At 38.0% G+C, this 20,520-nt stretch overlaps 1 long non-coding RNA gene across 1 annotated transcript; it reads right to left on the bottom strand.

The window, feature by feature from the left end:
• Positions 1–11,045: 11,045 nt before the first annotated feature.
• LOC148657405 (uncharacterized) lies at positions 11,046–19,960 on the bottom strand. Its single transcript, XR_015941096.1, has 4 exons — positions 19,805–19,960; positions 13,672–13,800; positions 12,920–12,972; positions 11,046–12,470 (listed from the first exon to the last, which is right to left on the bottom strand). It is a non-coding gene; the product is annotated as an uncharacterized LOC148657405 (long non-coding RNA).
• Positions 19,961–20,520: the final 560 nt, after the last annotated feature.

Here is a 20,520-nt window from a genome sequence, read left to right as displayed (position 1 = left end):
CCCCGAAAGAAACACCTCTGCTTGTGGTGCCGGTGTGGGGAGGCATCGTCTTTCTGAGCGCCACTGGCCCCCCTGTGTCTCCAGTCGATGCCGTAGAACCTGTTCCAATATGCGAGGCAGACTGACTGCTGCTCATCACTCCGGCGGCCTGGTCCAGCGGCTCACGTGCTGCTTTCAAGCACAACAGCACTCGCCCGCAGGCCGCTCAGCCACCTCCACGGAGACAAAGGAGGCCTGCGAGGTCGGCGGATACAACCCCCTTTTTGAAATGACTGGGATGCTCGCCGAAGCCCGGCTGCATCCTGGCAACAGCCTCCTGGAAGGGCTCCACAGCTGGTCGCCGCCCTGAGAAAAAAGAGTGGAAGAGCTTAGCCCGCATCCCTTGAGTGTGCATTTTCTGGTTTTTACTAGACGGAGCGTCTCTTTTTTCCTCGGGACTCGTATCTTCAGCTACCCTTTTAACGAGGAGCGATCCCCACTTGTTTACCCGTTTTAGCCAAGATCGTTTGTGTTTGCACAGCACCTTAGGGTGCTCGTTCCAAAAAAGGCACTGGGCAGTGCTGCTGTTGTTGAATTCTCCAAGAATTGAAGGGGCTTGTTTACTCTCTTATTGGCCTTTAATGAATTTAGATGTTTCTGTTTGTTTGGGTTTTTTTTTGCTTTTATAAGTGTCTTTGGCATGTCCTGCAGACTGTGGCGGGGTTGTTTGAGATATTATGTATTCATAGCTACCTCAGGCTTTCTTTGTTGTAAATTACACAGAGTGTGAACAGAAAATGGAAAAAAAAAACTAAAAGCACAGGGACGAATAAAAATTAGGTTTCCATTTGGCATTTTCAATCTTGTTTATTTAAATATAGATTATTGCTGAACTAGAATCATGTTCCTTACTCCCTTTGCAATCAGACAAATCAACCTTTCCCTTTGTTGCAATAAAGCTGACATACTCTGTTTCCTGGGAATTATTTGTGAATTCTCAATGGCTACATAAGATGCTGTAACAACAACCACACAAACAGATACAGTCCAAGGGATGTATGCCACATAAGTACAGTAATAAAAACGATGAATATTCTGAAATTAATTTAGACAGAAGCACTATGGTCCCTTCTTGTTTATTGTGTAATTCATTTGACTGAGATGTTTGAGTGTTAAAGCTAGTTGGAGTTTAACGATCACTCCGGTTTAATGCAGAACAGAACTTGTATTAATCTTTTACAGCACACAGACCAAAATGGGCCTAGCTCCCAGCAGGGTGACTGGTTCACAAGGCTCGCTTAGAGCAGGCCGGGGAGAGAGAGGAAAGGGGTGATGTCTCACTTCTGTTTATAGAAGCAGCCCCAGCTGGTGAATCCTTTGCTGGCTCTTTCAGGGGAAGGTCCAGGGAGAGCCTGCCCCAGGACCCAGCTCCTGTCCAAGACACTCAAAGAGTCCACCATTCCACAATACAATATCTGTGTTAGGAATATTGACATGGCTTTTTGCAGTCCTTGTTTGCAGCTTGTGAACACTGCTATGACTACAAAAAGAGGGAATGTGCATGTGTGGTAGGAGATGCGTATTTATGAGTGGGCATGTAAAAGTGATGTATACAGCATAGTATGCATTTATGTCAACAAGTTTAATCTAATCACACTGCGGCAACACAACTGTTTCACATGAGAGAGGGAACACACTCTTGGAATGGTGTTGTTACTATAAACAGGTACAGGAAACTCTTGCTGAAACTGATACTAGGTGATCTATACAATATATGAAGATGGAAGGAAGGCAGTTGGTCGCCGGATTAAAAAGGCTATTACAGGCACACCTCCGAGCAGCCAATGAGGAAGCCTGCCAAACCTGTTTAAAGACAGTCCCCGGCCCTGGAGTCTGAGAGCCCTGGGGGAGGGATGTGAATCTTACCATCTCACCTTTTACCCATATTACAATCTGTGATTTCAGTTGTTCAAAAAGTCATCATTGATCATGCTAGTTCTAGTCAATTATCAATAAAATACACTATAAAGTGGGAAATGGCTGATCAATCCTAGGTACAGATCCTCTACAAAAGATTAAAATGTATCAATTTTAATTTCATTTGCAGGTGTTTTTTCAGCCTTCAGCTTAAAACATATGGTATGCCCACTAGGTGGAGATGTAGGGCCTTTTCAATAAAAGCAAGACTAGAATAATATTCCACCCATGTTCTAAGCTCTTCATTCAATTCAGTCACGGGGAAGCCAAAGCCTATCCCAGCATGCAACAGTCACAAGGATACACCCTGGACAGGATGCCAGACAGTTTTCCCAGAAATGAGCACTCCAAGAACCCTGGGCCATAGTGCAGTGAGACAGCGGTGGTAACAATTGTGTCACTTCACTGCTGCTCTGCTGATGATGTGATTATTATTCATCATTATTATTATTATTACGACTAATAATAATAATAATAATAATACCCTGAAATTAAGGTTATTTACTTCATACAGAATTATTACCACCCTATAATCTATCTAATGCTAAGTAACAATTCAGGCAACGTGGATTCAGATATTCTGGATTATATCAAAATATTATAATTTACAGATTCAGAAACCGTATCTGTTTGAAATGGAAATTAACTGAGTATTTAATCTGAGTATTACTGAAGAACTGTAAGTTACAACAACAAAAATAATGTGATTTACCATGTACCATAAGTGCTGTATGTACAGTACTTAAAGGATTTAAAATCTGTATGCAGGAAATACCAGTAGCGTTTTGTAAGATTGCCAGGTATTAAGACAATCACAAATAAAATGTTAGTGCTAACAATTTCTGTTTTTTAAATATTATTGTTTTTGTTTATGTTATTTCTGGACAGCAAATGTTGTGAACAATGTGTAAAATTAAGACATTAATTAGACCTCAAAACATTAAATTAAGAAACAAAGAGCTTGTCTTACTGTTGTACCAGAATGTGATAGCTGGGAAAGAAATGCAGATTTTTTTCGTTGTAAAATACAAAGTGCAGATCCAGATACAATCCAGATCCAGATCCAGATAGGCTACAGATGCAGAAATTCTGCCACGTATTCAGACATGCTGAATAACTTAACACCAAGCTTTTGTGGATTACTAGAGAACATTTACTTTGTGAGGCCTGTTGTTGTCCTAAGATTCAGGACAAAACCTTGATATCTATTTTGATAACGATGTGAAAGCATTAGTTTATAATATATAGTAAAACAGTGTGTTGTGGATTAGAGACATAAAGTATGATGTGTATGCATTTGAACAAAGATGCTAGCCAGGTAATTGGGTTTCTATTTTTCTTGACAAATTTCCATTTTAAAGTGATTTTCTGGGCAAACGCGTGCCATAGGCGAATGCATCACACTGCAGGGGACTGGACACAGGAAAAGGTGTTTCCCTGGTCGATGTACATGGCATTACACAGAACAGGACCCTGAGCAACCGGTTCTGCCAGCTCTGGAAAACAGGAACACGGTCTGAGTAATGAAACCCAGAGGAGGGTTAGATCTCAGCCAAGAGGTCACGCTTCAAAGAAAATGTTGGTGCTTACAACATGCCATGTACTGTAGTATGCATTTCATGCCATCTAAATTTGGAATAGTCACTTTTTTCCTGTTTACCATCTCCATTTGAACTCACCAATACTTAAATATCTGTAACTATTTCACAAAGATACTTCTGGTTAAGTTGCCTGCTCTCTCCTTCGGTGTTAACCTCGGCTCATTGTTTAGTACCCTAAAGAAACCCTCAGTCCTCTGAGTTCAGTGATGGTCGGTAGTTGCTTTCTCATGTAATTAGGTTACAACAGTTATGAAGGATGATATAATTCTGGGTTGAGAACACACCCCTACTCTGCTGGAGCTTCATGTACAGTACAGTATGTTCCACTGAAACTCCTGAAACACTTTCAGTACTATCATTGTTATCAGGTTCACACCAAAAGCCCCTGTGTACTGGGTGCAGAGATAATGTTGATCAAAGGATATGTTGGTTGACATTTTTTGAATTTCTTCATTTGTACCTGTCTTATCTGGCTAACAAACACAATATAATTAGTGTTGATTTATCTGAGTATACCATTTAATTTGATTATGGAATTATTTACCACTACAAAACAACGACGATTCATCCACGCTTTTTTGTCTAGTTTATTTTTTATTTGCTTTCTCACTCACACACAGTAAACACACTATACTGTTCACAGATGTATACATATACATATGTAGAATACAATTATTATTATTATTAGATTCCAATCATTCTTATTAGTATTTATCCATCCATCCATGTTCTAACCTATTCCATGTCTTTCATTCTGAGAAACAGCAAAAGATACAGAAAGTGTCTGGTCTAATTTTTAGAATTGTTATTGAAATGTTAGAGGTTTTACCGTTTAAGGCAAATACCCACACAAAAATAAAAAAGAGCAAAAAATAATTCTTCAGAAATGCCTGTAGTGTTCAAAAATAGTTTGCGTAGGTATTTGGACAATCACCAGCACATTGTAAAAAATGAAGTGGTAATGCACCTCTTATTTGTCTTTGAAAAGCCTATAAGAGGAAGATAATCACCAAATTTGTGTTGCTGGCTAGTTCATGAACCAGAAATGTGTGCATATGATATATCAACATTTCCCTACTAATATAACAAGGGAACAGATTTTATTAATGACTGATAAAATAATGCTAAATACATTAAACTATCAGAATACCTCACGAAGAACAGAAACAATTCTACAGCCTGATGATTACTGGCCTTTTCTGTTTTTATAAATGCTAATCCATCACTTCCTCTGGTGTCAATAAAAGCCACAAGATAACGGTCAGGACAGAACAAAAAATACTTGCAAAGGTTTAGCAGATGTTAGATTGAAAAAAAAAATACGAGATCCACCGTAGAGTGTGTGAATTAAGCCTTTTTTTTTCTCTCCACGTTGCTGTATCTCACATGAGTAATTTATCCCTCAATTTCTCCATACAGGCCCTTGTAAGGATAGATTAGATCGAACAGATGTGTCTACGATGCTTCAAGCTCTGTTAGGCAGCCTGCTATGTGTGTCTTTGAGCTTGGTACGCAGAAGGGAATTTAGCAATAAAATAAATTAGCCCACCGTAATTAAAGCATTTGGCATTCTTTCACATACTCAAATGCACTCAACGGACCCAGTAAGTTTGACATAGTTTGACATGATCTAAAATATGTTGTTGTTTTTTTTTAATCAGGTAAATAGATTAAATCGTGAAATTCTCAAGTGGTGGCTGAATGGGGGGTTTTAGATGAGTATCTGAACAAATAAACATGCTAATTATTCAATATTATTTCTTGTTAACAACCTCAGAAATAACATTATCATCCTTCACTCTATAATCTGGAAGTTGCTTATTCCTGGTGAGGAATTCTTGGAAGCACAGGGAGCAAAATGGGACTGTGCTGTGGACAAGGTCCCCAGTACATTGTTGGGTGGGCACAAATACACACAAGCATAAAGGGACAGTTTAGAGACACCGATGAACTTAGCTAGCTTGTCTTGGGGATATGGGAGAAAACTGGAGCATATGGCAAAATCCCACACAGACCAAGTTTGAACATGCAAACTCCACACAGAAGGAGTTTCTAATCAGAAATTGAAGCCTGAACCCTAGAGCTGTAATACAGCAGTGCTAACCAATGATCCACCTTGCTGCACTGCATCTTATGCAGAATATTAAAATGTGGCAAATACAAGGGTATATATGGGTTGTCCTCATATTTCCCAAGCAAAAACTTAGATCTGAGTGTAGATATCTCAGCTGTTCTGCTAAAAAATTAATTACAATTTAAGTACATTATTGTGAAAATATTCAAAAGATAATTGGGTAGTAAAAAAAAACCGAGACAATCAACAATTATAAGCAATCTTAGTTAATAATTGGTTAGTTAAATGTAAAAAACGGACAGCTAAAAATAATAAACAGTTATACATTGGCATATAGGAAGGTTCTACCATGAAAATGAATGTTTGTAAATTATTTTTCCAAAACGGTCAAAACACATTTGGTATTGTTTGAAAGCCATAAAGAAAATGGAAATAATTGACAATTTAAGACTGTTTTAGTAGATATTTGTACAATTCTATGTGTAACATTTATTTTTCTTTTTTAGTAACTTTTCTACTTATTTACATACAGCTGATAATGAGAACTTGCCTTAATAAACTCCAGTTTTATGCAGATCAATTATACATTTTAAAATAAATCTGTTCATGAAGACTAACTTCAACATTTACTCTGAAGCATTGCTTTAAAACATAAGACAGGAAGTAGATTGCTACTGTAGCTGTAAATGTTGCTGTTGGAAGTGTTTATGTAAGTTTAAAAAAATCTATATAAGTAGCTATATAAGTCTAAGAAAATGGGAGACTGAGAAAAGTGTGGAGTTTTTATTAATTAAAAACGTGAGAGCACAACATTTCAACAGATTTTGTGTCTCACGTTTGAAGACTTGAGTAACGACTTTAAAACACCTCATCATGAATGGTTTATATATACCTGAGTATCAATCCTGGGATACCCATAGTTCTAAAATTGGTACTGATGAATCTACAGATTAGAATAAATGCCTGAAAATCATTAATACAAACTAGATAGCAGATATAAATTTCAGTCTATCCATTGTGCTTTTTCTAATGTATAGTTTTTCTTTGCTATTGTAACTGAAGTACAATATTGAACTCAATTGCTCTTAGTCTATTCATAGTATTGCATTTTATTGATTTTTCCCTTTGTGCTTATAGATCTGAGTTGTAATAAAATGTTGATAGAGTAGTGTTTCATGAGGGTAAACAGCAGAAATGTCCCTGGTAATCTGTCCTCTAAACAAATTTATACAGCTAACTAAAACAACGCAGAAACTGTTGATTTAGCTTTCAATCCTCTCTTTGTTTCAGTATGAGTTATGAGTCAGGAGGAAAGCATCTTCTTCAGGTAAAAACAACAACACACTTTTACAGGATATATTTTCTGCTAGGACAACATGGTGGCGTGGTTGTTAGCATTGCTGCCTCATAGCACTGAGGCCCTGAGTTTAGTTTCTGGCATCCTATCTGCAATGAGTCTGTATGTTCTTCCTGTGATTGCATGGATTTCCTTCCACAGTGCAAAGACATACTAGTAGGTTCATTGGATTCAGGGAAAATACGCCCTGGTGTGAGTGTCTGATTGTTTGTGTGCCCTGTCCAGGGTGTTCCCTACCTTGTGCCTGTTGCTTGCTGGGAAAGGATTTATGTGATTCTGAATTGGATGAAGCTGTTAGAAAATGGATAGATAGTAATAGTAAGCATCCAAGTAGAGTAAGCTCTGAAATAAGGACCATACTTTTTCTTAAGAAACTGCAGAATCCCCAAATTACCTACTGGTAGTGCATCAGAAAAAGATCTCACAATGAGACCTCAGCCTCTGTTGGTAGTTCTTTTTGACTTCATCCTTCTGACAGATTAATAACATTTCTCAAAGCTACTAACTGGTTATTCTAAACTATGCAAATATTTTACTTCTTGGAGATTGCAGTGGATTGTTTCTTATCAGCATTAGCTTGGACTTTACTCAGCAAGTCAATTTCCCAAAAGGTACTGTATGTGAGGCCATGCATTTGACTTAGTGTGTTCTTGTGTTTGGACTTTTCCAGCCTCCAGTCACATGAACTTAGTGTTTCTCAAGGCTGCCTGCCAGTTCCTTCACCTCCCAGTAACACCAAATGTACAAGCTCTTTCAGTAGCTTCAATTCAACTAGTTTAATGGAAGAGATCATAAAACGTCTCCTTACTGCAGCTCAGCCTGTTTTCTTAAGGATTTTGTTGCTCATTACAATGACACCCGAACACAATTTATTAATAGTCTAGCTCCTACAATAACATACTTTATTGTTAAAGCTCATTCTTTCTTTTGGAACACAAATGAGTTGTGATTTGTGAAAAAAAACAGTACATCTTGAGTAGGTGTGGAAGGGGCTGACTGCTCATCTACAAGCTTATGAACAAGATCAACAGGCCTATAGAAATGCCCTTAAAGCAGTGAGATACCCCTTTTGATCCCGTCTTAGTGAGAGCAGTCTCTGTAGTCCAGCATTCTCTTTCTTGATTGTAAATAAAATCCTTGAGCCTGATAGTATTTCCCTCTGAAGTGTATAGAATCACACTCTTTCCTTCACAACAAAATACATAATATTAATAAGCAGTTACAGCCCTCATCTACTGCAGCCACTGCTACACTCTCTGTGACTTTCATAGGTCCGAGTTTCTCTCATCTTACAGTACTGCAATTAATGCTACCTGTGTAACTGGCAAAAATGAGATAAGTGGTTCACTGAGGCCTGCTACACTTTTTTACAGAGCTTGACTCTTACAGTTTTCGGGTATAAATTCAAAACAGGGCAATGACAGATTTGTGTTCCTTAATTTGTAACTGATAATTAAAATGATCAATATAACAATCAAGGGGTTAACCAAACAGATGTAGTATAATTAAGACAGTATTTGTATTTAAGTTGACATTGACATCTGTTGACATTGCATGGATGACATTCCAAATCGTGAAATCCAAGTCCTTTACTCGAAATCCTCTTCAATCTTCATTCTTTCTCTACCTTATGAATGTGATAGATTGCTCTGCTCTTACTTTTTTATGTCTTTGCTGGAATAGTTTAGGTTCCACTGTGCTGTATTGCAACCATGGTAACATGAGCAAGATGGCAGAACAGAAGAGGACTATGAGGATATTCTAGTTATTAGTAGGATGGTATTATAAGAGCTTCAGAATTCTGTTTCAAGCTCCAAAATGCCTTTCATTATACTGTACTTCATTGTACAAAATCATTGTGCACTGAACTCAGTATTTCTGTGACAATTAGCTCTCCTCTTTGACAGACAAAGGCTGCATTCATGAACTGTCTCTCGGTAATTCAAAGGACATTTTGGAAATGTCGGTCCTGTGTTAATCTGGAGAGAAGTTTTACATGCCTTCGACCAGCATCCCAGCATTTATTAACACATTTAGTATCTTCAGTATCTTCAAACAAAAATCTTCCATGTTATCAATGGTGAAATCATTTTATAAATGTTTTAAATTATTTAATTATATTGGTAATGAATCAGCTAGATATTTAGTGATATTAATGATGAATATTTCTTTAAGCAGGTTTTGCATGTCATCATTAAATCACAGATTTCAATAGATAGATTGAAAAATATATGGAACAATAAATAGATATGGAACAATTAAACAAGTGTTTTTTTAAAGGAAGTAATTTACTGATTTTTAGGATCAGAGTTCTCTTAATTCAACTGATTACTTGCTTGATTAATTTACATGTTACAGGTCTTGTAGGTCTTTATAAACAGTGAGTAAAAGACTAACTGGATCGGAACTGTACAGAATTAGGGTTGGTGACCTTTAGCCTAACTCATGTACCAATAATACTCAAACATGGAAACATTTGTCTTAATCTTTATGGTGATAAATGTTTTCATTCATCATTTATCGTTAAAAACCATAAGGCTTTATGGCTCTGCCTTAAAACCATCCAGTAAGACACATGACTTTTGTAAGTGCAGGGATATTATAAGTGACAGATCTGTCAGTCAGATAAATACAACACTGAATATCCATGAAAGAGAACTGCTCTAGATTTGATGCTATAGATATTAATTTTATATGCAGGGACACAGATCAGATAAAAAAACAATGATGCTAGAAAGCAATGTCATATGAAATTATCAGAACAGGAGAGAGTGGACTGCCTGGCACATTTGAACTTAGTACATACAAGTGAAGAACGTTTACTTTGTAAAAATGAAAAACACTAGGAGGAATTCAATGCCCTGATAGAGTACAGGTGCTTCTGTGGAGTAATTTGATCAGAGATGCTGGAGGTTAAGATGAAAAGCATTGTTTTACAATCGGCAGAATGACGTGTATCCATCTACACCACCTGCTTCTAAAACAAAAGACATTGTGGGTAGAGACATCCATGCTTTAGTGCTAAAAATGCAAACTGTTAGCAAACTGTGAATATAAAAACTGCTAATTCAATATAGTTGGATCTGCAAAGTACTCTTTATTATATGTAGTTCAGGTGGGTAGCTGTGTCAGCATGCGTAGTCTGCAAAGGAACAAGTAATAGGTTTATTCCATGCTGAAAAGAGAAAACACAACGTTTCGGCTGTGAAGCCTTCTTCAGGTGTGAGCTCTTTATTATATTATGAGGATATAGGACATTAGATATGGGTAATAAGTTCTACGTTCTGAACATCTTTATCTCATTTGGAAATCGAACCACAGACTTGTGTGCTGAGGAACAAAATGTCAGCACAAAAAATTAGACTAAGCCACATCACTTTGTAAAAAACAAAACAAAACAATAAAAAGTTCTATTCAAAGAGTACATCAGTTCTAAAGAAACACCGGTTAGTGTTTCCCTCTGAATCATCACACATCAACATCTTAAGACTCTTGGAAAGATGAGGTGAAAATTACAACTTGATTTTATCTCTACAAAACAATGAAACTGTGAGTTTTTCTCCACAAAGGAAAACCACATTTATTAGACGTTATTGTTTGCTAAGGTGCTGTTGGCAGGTGGTCTCTGTTTTGGTGTAGACATTTTTGTGTCTGTTTTTTCCAGGCCTGAGGCCTGGTCTCCGAGGAAAGATTAAAAATGGGAAGGAAATCAAACAAATAAAGCAGTCCACCTTCCCTGAGATGCCAACAGAATACACTTCCTAAGATTCATCCCACTAGCATTTTGCCGATGTAATGCAAAAATATAAAATATTAACCTCACATATTGTGAACTAAAAAATACAGAACATTAAAGTTAATTAATTTACAATAATACAATATTTATTTCCTGAAATAATGACTATTTGCCTTTAATTAAAAAGAATGAAAATATTCCGATTTGCATGTATAAAAGATGGAAAACCATAAGCAGTTCATACGTCATTGTGTTACAAGTTGATTATTTGTCAGCATAAATAGCTCTTCATGTTTATTTGTGTTTCTTTCTTAGAAAAAAGTTTGTTTGTAAGCCTCAATAACAGAACTATGTCAGTGTGAACTGTAGAGGAATTAAACTGCTTGTTCTTTTTAACATCAACAATATCTTTATTAAATTTGAAAAGCTGAGGTGTGTGTGGAAAATGCCAGTAAATCAGACCTCAGAGTGATGTAGTGCCAGACACATGAATGGGTGTTTCAAATATAACAATATAAATGTGAAAAACTATACATTTACTAATTTATAAAAAGGCCACAACAAGTTAATGTAGATATACAAGAAACAGATGACAAGTAATGAGAAAGAAGTTTTAAAAGTGTGTATACTGCACCTCCTTGGAAGCCAAGTTCAATTAATAATACCTTCACATTTCCTAAACAGGTAACTCTGAGAGTTGAACATATTATATTTTAACTTATGGCTTTTTTTGCAATATCACTATGAAATCACAATTTTATTTATGGGAAATATTTTATTATTAATTTGTAACGAACGTTAAGGAGGGATGACAACAGCCAAGTTCAATCAGACTGGGCGGTCAGTGATTAGCAGTCACTCCTGACGTCATTTCCTCTCCTAAAACACTATCGATACCGTACGTGATCCCCATCTCTCCCTCCCGTATGTCTTCTGCATCCCACCTCCACCCCATCTCCACCTCTGCAGCTGCCCCTTGGTCACTCCTCACTCTGCATGGAGGTCCCGGCCTTCTCGTCCTCTGGCCAGGAGATCGGCCCTCAGCCAAGCCGGTTAAGCCACATTTTCACTAAACACTCCATAATCCTTTTCAGGGCACTTTATTCTTGGGTGTTGTTATTCCTAGTGAAATAATGATACATTTTGTACTAAAAAGAAGTCAGGTGAGATCCAAACAGGAAACTCTTAAAGCTGTGGAATACAGTCAGTAAAAAACCTTTTAGGAATAATTAATTAATCAGTCCTTTGTAGTGATGTGGAAGCATTCCAGAGAGCTGCAAATAATCAAGCTCGGATTGTATTAAGCCCATTGGCACTTCTTGTCAGGCTTTGATTTTTCCAGACTCAAGATTGCATCAGATAGTGAAACCGCAGAGGGATGAATTAATCAGCAAATGTTATAAGAGAACCAAACAGAGCACAGATACACAATGAAATACACATTACCATGCTGAGCATTTTTTATATTTAGAGTAAACAATCACATTGATATTTTGAGCTGCACCAAAATAAAACAGATTTCATACACATGTATGTCACATTTTGCTGATGGTGAGATTAGAAATTGGTTCTGGATCAATATCATAATTTTCACTTCAAAGTGACCCTGGGGATGATAAGACGACCAGAGGTAGCAGTGGGCTCACATGTGTTGCATTTGTTTTGTGTCATTTGAATTGTACATGAGCATTAATCATGGGGACCAATAGCCAAACATCACCAATCACATTAAACAAAAAGAGATATCTGTAAAGAGAGATAAATAATTTTATTTCAGTTTAGTTTTAGAAAAGAAGCGTATGTTGATTTAATAGAAGTCTGATATATTTGAAATAAGAAGTGAAATGAAACAGTAGTAGGTTCAACGTTCTTATTTTTTAAACACTTTCTGCTCCCATACTGGTAAAGATTTTTGATCCAAAGCCTTAAGAATATTCAAATCTTCTCCTCTGCTTTACATTACTAAATACACTAAATACAATATCTTAATTTTTTATTAGGGGATGTAAGGTGTGCAATTATAAAATATGTGCTGGTTCGATTGAAACTTGGACCAAAAATAATCCACATTGTTGTGAGTTGGGCCCCAAGAAATTCTAATCTAAACCAACCTGAAGAAGACAGATGGTAAAACTCCCAGTTTGAAAATAATTTTATCCTAGCAGCCTGAAATAATGTATGATATAAGCACTTACTGATGGGATTGCTTTCAGTGGGATCTCAACTGGTCCATCGTTAGAAATTAGCTCTGCAACAGAAAGTTTTCATCTCATGAAAACCAGCAGAGGCACACACGAAATTGTCAAGAATCCCACAACCGCTTCAAAAACCTCCAGAGAGGAAACTGCTTTACTCCCATCCCCACAGAAATATAGTTCCTTGTTGTTTTTTTCCAAGGCTAGCCATTTTCAAAGCTGGCTGCTAACAAATCTGTTTCTCCCCTCTTGCATGTCTGTCAGATTCCTAAAGCAGTCAAAATTACATAGGTAAAGTATATCAACTTGTCAATTTGAAGAGCAAAGTATCCATTGATCTGGGACTGAAATGACAGAATTGAACCACACACCCAGTTCCCTAACATTAAGGCCCAGAACTGCTCAGCTAATTCAGTTTTGTCCTTGAGTGCTCCTTACAAGAGCTGACAAGTAAAATAGCCTGGATTTGAGGTTACAGGAGGACAAGACACATCCTGCTTTCCAAGTAGATGCTTTGCTTAGTTGAGCCACTGATGAAACTCCAATATGGATTAAAAAGTTGAACAAAATACCACTCCACTGCGACTGAAACAGCAAATACTCATTTGTTATCACTGTGGATTTGGAGTATGTTTTAGCTCCCATTTTTGCTGTCAAGATAGAATGAAAGAACTTTGTTTTGTAGCTGCATGGCATTTTGTGTTCCACGATCAGCTTGTAACCTCAACTAAAAGTGCACGAAATTATGTCACCTGCTCGTTTGCGCCCACAGAACAGAAATTTTTGAGTGGCTGGCTCACAAACATTATAGTGGTAATCCAGGAACGTTTGCCCGTTCACATAAAATGACACAAACATGTAGAGATCTTCAATGGGTTGTCCTGTGAAAGGCACAAAACAATATCATAATAAAGAACTTGAAGAAATAAATATCTGCTGGAAGAAAGACTAAACAGACAAGGTCATGGGACCTAAAGTGGAAATGAAAAGGAAATTAATTTAGAATGGAGGATGGGAAATACCACCAGCGGCGACAAAGGCTATGAACAAGAAAGTAGCTTCTGTCCCAAATGAGGCTGAGTATCTGTCCCAGATGAGGGTGTGAGCACGGAGCAGAAGGTGGAAGAGAGTGGACAAAGCAGTGATTGTGGAAGTAGAAAGAGAGAGGAGGAGAGAGGCAGGGGAAGACAGGAAGTAGCCCTGGGGAAGTGGGCATGCCAGGATTCTGGGGAGGGGTGGCGACATCTGAAGGAGCTAGAAGAGAAGAGCGGACATCAAGGCATCTACAAGGAGCTGCATGGTTTTCCTGGAGCATGGAGATCAAAGTGCTGCTGATCTGGGGTGGAGCGAGACGGTGGAGAAGGCTTGGGAGAGGCAAATGGTGGTTGGATCGCCAGGTCAGGCTGTATGGAAAAAATCAGACAGGTGCGAGTAAATGATAGGTTGGGATTAGAGTCAAAGAAATGAGAACTGATGGCCTGGCAAGACCCAATGCAGAGTGCAAGAAAGATGAGCAAAGGGTGCTTAGGAGGTAAGGAGAGCAGAAGAGATTAGTGTTTGACCTACTCTTGATCTTCTATTTAAACACTGACCTTGTAGAAGCTAACGATGAAAAACAGTATACATGAGACAGGGAATAGAAGATGAAACTAAGCTGAAATGCATTTAAAACAAAACTAGGGTCAGGTTTTTATACAAAGGATCAAGATACCCAGCCATGTTCTTGAAACCAATGCCCTGGCATCTTTCAAGAAACAGCAGGATGACATCCTGAGATCACTTTGTTACAAAAAACCAAATGGGATAAATAGGCCAAATGGGTCCTCTTCTACGGATTTTTATGTTTTTGACTAACAGCATTGTGGAGCACAGAATGAACGCTTTGAAAGAAGAAGGATGCACCCCTACACCATTCAAATCTACTCTTAATTCTTACACAAATACACAATACATGTCAATCTTAAATGCATGTCTTTCTTGGCCCACAGGCCTACTTACTGTACATATAAAATATTTCATAGTAATGTAATGGACCGCTGAATGCACCTGAAGGGGGCAGTGGTCTATGTTGGGGAAAGGATCTTTATTTTGGGAAAATGACAGTGTTGAGCTCAGTGAATAAGAAGTGAGGCCACAGGCACAAGCAGGCAGGCAAGGCAAGCAGGTGGAGCAGGCGAGGAGAGCCAGTGAGCTAGGGCCAAGATCCAAAGTGGGACATCCAAACACAGGCATGAGGTCCAAGCGCTGGACAGGGTCAACACAGTCAGGAGGTGCGGGTCAAGCACGGGAGATGAAACAAGGCCGAAGAGGAATCAAGGAATAAATGTCACAGTAAACAAGCATTGAGTCAAGCCAGAGAAGTATTAAAAAAACAGGAGATGAAGAAACTGGAGACTAAGCTAGGGAAAATACCAGAGAGACAAGCAAGCGCCAGGTCAGCTGTAGGACTAAGTGAGGTTGAGCAAACTAAGAACGAGCAGTGTAAAGTTCGCGAAGAGGGAATAAATATCCCCAAGAGAGTGCTGTTTAATTAGATTTAATTTAAACCATAAACCAGGCTTCTACTGTATAAACTTCTAGAGCTATTACAAAATGTTTGAGGGGACATCATAATAGGTGAAAGTGTTAAGAGTCGGTGGCAAAGACATCTCCAATGATCATGTTGTCATGGGAATGGGCAGATTGGATGGTTGGTTTGATGAATGCCCACTGGCCACGTTACTCAGCAGGATTATTATAAGTAATGTACTGTATATGGAAAGGAATGATTCATTTCCAACATTTTCCAGAATTTGTATTTTACTGTCCTTTTGAAAAGCTATCAAACAATCAAGAATGGGCCAACATTTAATTCAATACTTTGTTTTTTTCCAGATGTAAAAAATTATTCATGCATGCTGTATTTATTTGTTTAGATTTCTAGAACGTAAACTGAAAATCCACTGAGTTACATGCAACATTCAGCTTGTGATATGTAGTATATTTAAAAAAAAATAAAAAATAATGTTTGTACATCTTACCTACTATTGTGGAACACAAAACTTCCTGAGCAAAGAAGACTATGAGGATACCTGACTAAAGGAATAAAAACTCTTAAATCATTGACAAACTTGGCAAAATGGCTTTCTTTAGAAACCACAGTAAAACGTTTACCAGATACAAATAGATATGATGCGGTAGTGCATTTACAAATGAGTACAGGAGGCATCTCTTTACACAAAGTAGTTTTGAAATAAGTTCCTCAGCTATGCTGTGGAAACTGAAACTTTGGCTTCCTATAAGAAAGAGTTGAACGAGATCCCTGAATCAATTGGATGTTAACAATGTTTTGTCAAATTGCCCTTTCTTTGCAATGTTTCTTAAATTCTTTGGAAAACTGTTGTGTTAATGGCTTCAGGTGTAATTGGTTATTGATGAAAGACTAATAAGAACCACTTGCTTCATATCCAGGAAGATAAATTCATCCATTTTCAATTCAGATCAGCAACATTGTGTGAGCTGAGCAAACAGATGATTTAGTCAAATTGCATTTTAGCATTTTCTTAAGGCTTAAAAACAAACAGAAAACAATTAAATGCAATCTGACTGTGCAATTTTCAATTAGGAACAAACTGTTTGCATTAATAAGTCAAAACATAGTTAAAAAAGTTGCCAAACACATTTGCCTAGCTTCAGGACCAGGAATCTTCAAGGGAGCTGAAAGCCAGCACACTTCCTTTGCCTACCAGAAAACTCAAACACAGGTCTTGACTGAGCATCCAAAAAGACAAGTGATGCTGTCTCTTTGGAGCTCAGGTGTCTCATATTCTTCAATAGGGTCAATGGACTTGTGACTAGGACAGGCAACAAGCCGGTAGGTGTTTTTCATATGCACACAAATTACTGTTAGAACACAGTAGTGAGGACCCTATGCAGAAAACCAGGGCAATCTCCAGAGGCGTAGCCGATATAACAATCTGAGGTCCAAAAGTCGAAGGTAGACAACCCGGTGCAAAAGTACAAAGACCAGAAGCGGAGCCGTAAACCGGGAGTCGAAACCAGAATGAGAACCAAAGTACCAAAACCAAAACCAGGAGACATAGTCGGAGAACAAACCAGGGTCAGGAAGCCAAACACCAAGTAGGAAGTTATAGCGAAAATGGAAGTAACTCTAGCCAGGACAAATCCTAATACTGAGGTCAGGGGAGAGTGTGAAGCAGCATTAAATAGGCTGGGGTAAATGGGCTAATTGGGAACTGTATTGGAATGCGAGGTGGACATTGAAATAAACAGCACACTTTCCATCCATCCATTTTCTAAACACTTCATCCAAGGTCCATTCAGGATTGTTGTGGGGGAGCTCGAGCCTATCTCAGCAAGCAACATGGGCAAAGCACGGTACACCCTGGAGGGGACGCCAGTCCATCGCAAGGAATACACAGACCTTCACACCAAGTCCAGTTTTCCTTACCAGTATGTCTCTGGACTGTGGGAAGACACCAGAGCACCCAGTGAACATGGGGTGAATATAAAAACCCTACACTGACAGCACCCCAAGTCCTGGACTGAACCCAGAGCTCCAGCAGTGCAAGGCAGCAATACTAACCACCAACCAAGTGGCTCAGCATCCTTTCCATCCAGAACAAATTCAGACCATGAGATATCCAATTGAAGAACAGAACTAAATCCATATTAATCCCAGAACGTCTACCAACGCCAAGAGAACAGCAACAAATGTTAATCCTTCAATACAACACATGGATGAGGACGTGGTGAGCAAAAGAAGGGTTCAGCTTGCTTGGCAAAAAAAACCTTTCCATGGCAAAGATCATCTGTAGAGAGATGACATATTACATCTAAATGAGTTGGGCACCAGTCATGTTGGCACAAGGGTCTGCAAAGAAACCCAGAAACATTTAAACTAGACTGGATGGGGGGAGAGAAACTAACCCAAGTAAACAGAAAAATAAATTAGATGGTGAGCACAGACCAAGGGAAGATCAAAGGGAAAAATAAATCAAACGATCAGAAGACTAAATGCTGAGACCAAAGCGCTAGGATTATCAGAGTGGCAAATACGATGTTACTGGAATCACAAAAACCTGACTAACTGAAAATAACGGAGAGGAATGCAACAATAATGGATACAAACTCTTCCAGAGAGACAAGAAAGACAATTGAGGGGGAGGTGTAGGACTATTCCATATATCTGTCATGACCTGGGGCTGCGAGTGGCTCGTCTTCTGCTGTTGCTATAGGCGACCAACACGTTGGATACCTATAGGGCAAATTATATGGTGTAACTAAATTTTCAGAAGAGTTTTCATAAACGTATATATAATCTCTTCTCCTATTGCAGGTGAGAACAGATAAATAGATTAGGGTGATGATGTAATTAGTGGTGTACTGCAAGGATCTGATCTAGATTCAGGTATACTTAGCAAACTAACCATGTTTGCAGATGATACCAGATTGGGAGGATTAGAAAACTGCATGTAACAAGTTACCCAGCTGTGATTCCCTGGCTTCTTTTAAGAAATGAGCACAATGGACTCTGGAGGTTTGAAATCCCTTTACTAAGGACCAGTTACCCTGTCAATTTCTTTACCTTCCTGCAAGGCATTTACTTAGTGAACAAAAAGAAAATTCAAATAGCTGAAATATACAAAATAATTCTCAAATACACGTATATTTGTTACAGATTTGTTACAAACCAAATTGATTGAAACCAATTAACTTTATAACTGGAGCCTGTTAGGAGAGTTGAAAATGTTCTAATCACTCATTACTCTGGCTTTTTTACACAATGTCTAGAGAGAAACATACTGTATAATAGTATGAAACATTTGCTACATGCTATGCAAAACATTTACTGTCATAATATTATAACAATCATATAATATCCTCACTAGTTTTCACTAATTCGCCATTCTCTATTTCCACTAGAAATGTTTTAATTTTGTTAGCATCCTGAAGTACTGATTTTTCACAGCCACAACTCAGCTCCTGTTTACGCGTATTTGAGATATGTACTGCATTTTTAAAAATTTCTCCTTCAGTCTTCAGAGTTTGACTTACATAGTATAAAAACCAGCACAGGTTTACAGAGCAGTTTAAATAAGATTTTTCCATCTTTGAAACCACCACTTAATTTTCCATTTGACTCTGTCAAAGCTACAGAGTGCATGCCAGACCGAGAGTGGCAAAGATGACATATACAGTAGGTACCTTATATAACATACATTTAAAAACCTTTATTTATTTAGCATTGAACAATAAATAACTGTTGTGGCTGTGCCTGTAGATTAACATTGTGTGATTAAGATCTTACTTAGCAGAATGGTGATTCTCATGTTCATGTCAATCTTGAGTGAAAATGAAGGAGGGCAAGGATGAAAACTAAACCCGACATCCTGTAAGGGATCTGTTAGGACATTAAGATAGATAAGCTGCATTTCCTATACACGGAACAATATAAATGTTTATATTAGCATAAATGTTGTGGAACAGATGGATAAAAGGAATACTTCCATGCTTTAACCCATTTTATTCAATGGTGTAAATTTTATTCCACAACATATCCTTCCAGTTGTAAATGGTACTCATAGCGGTGGCGAGATGATTCTAGAAATTTCCAGGTGGCCATTACCATTTAGTTTTCATCCCAGCACTGACACCCCTAACTGCTGTTTACACCTTTTAAAAAGCAAATTCACAATACATATCACTGTAGTTTTAGTTCCACACCATGATTTTAAACTATATTCCAAGATTACATTGAAATGAAACAATAGAAAGAGCATCTACTGTCTTGTATACACTAGGTTTTTAGGATTTTAAGACTAGGTAATTAAAATTCAAATATCAGGAGAACATCAATTCAAAGTGATAAATATGTAAACTCACCACAGCTTGTGTAATATACCTGCACACCACTTCTATTGCACAGTGTGTGTGTTGGCCAGATAGGTTCTCCTCTGTGTTCTTGTGCTGAGGCTAGAATGAAAAGCAATATGATAAAAGCCTTCATAGTTCAGACTCTGGCATACTGTATGACAGACTCTGTAATTGATTCAGGGAGGGGAAAGTATGCACTTTGGTGGAAAGTGCTACAGAATGATATGAAATCATGTTCTCTTCCTACTGTGAGCATCTGTCACTTCCCATTTCTTAGCCTGTGTTCTCAAAGCCACATCGAAACAGTTTTTAAACCTGCACGCAAGTCAGTTTGTGTGTTTTCCAAAGCTAGTGTCTTCTCTGGAATCTATCTGAAAATATGGAAATAAGAAAATCTCGAAATAAAGACTACAGTGCAGAGTTTTAAGACCATTTTCCTGAAACTGTGAAAGTATAGGGGTGTTTCTGCTTATGTAAAAATGTCAGTATTGTTACAGGAATGATTTCATGTGGTGGCCTAGTAGTTAGCTTTGCTGCCGGTCCAATTCTAGACTTGGGGTTCTCTCTGTGTGGAGTTCATATGATCTGAACATGTTTGCATGAGCTTTTTCTGTGAGCTCCGGTTTTCTCCTAAAGTCCAAAAACATAATGGTAGGTTAATTGGCTTATTGAAAATTGTTCCTGGGTTGAGTGTGTGTGTCTGTGTGTGTCCTGTGATGGACTGG

The sequence above is a fragment of the Lepisosteus platostomus genome, chromosome 8, assembly GCF_059453375.1.
Source record: "Lepisosteus platostomus isolate fLepPlt1 chromosome 8, fLepPlt1.hap1, whole genome shotgun sequence".
Taxonomy (NCBI): domain Eukaryota; kingdom Metazoa; phylum Chordata; class Actinopteri; order Semionotiformes; family Lepisosteidae; genus Lepisosteus; species Lepisosteus platostomus.
Note: the sequence above shows the minus strand (reverse complement) of the source record. Positions and strands in the feature narration are given on the sequence as shown.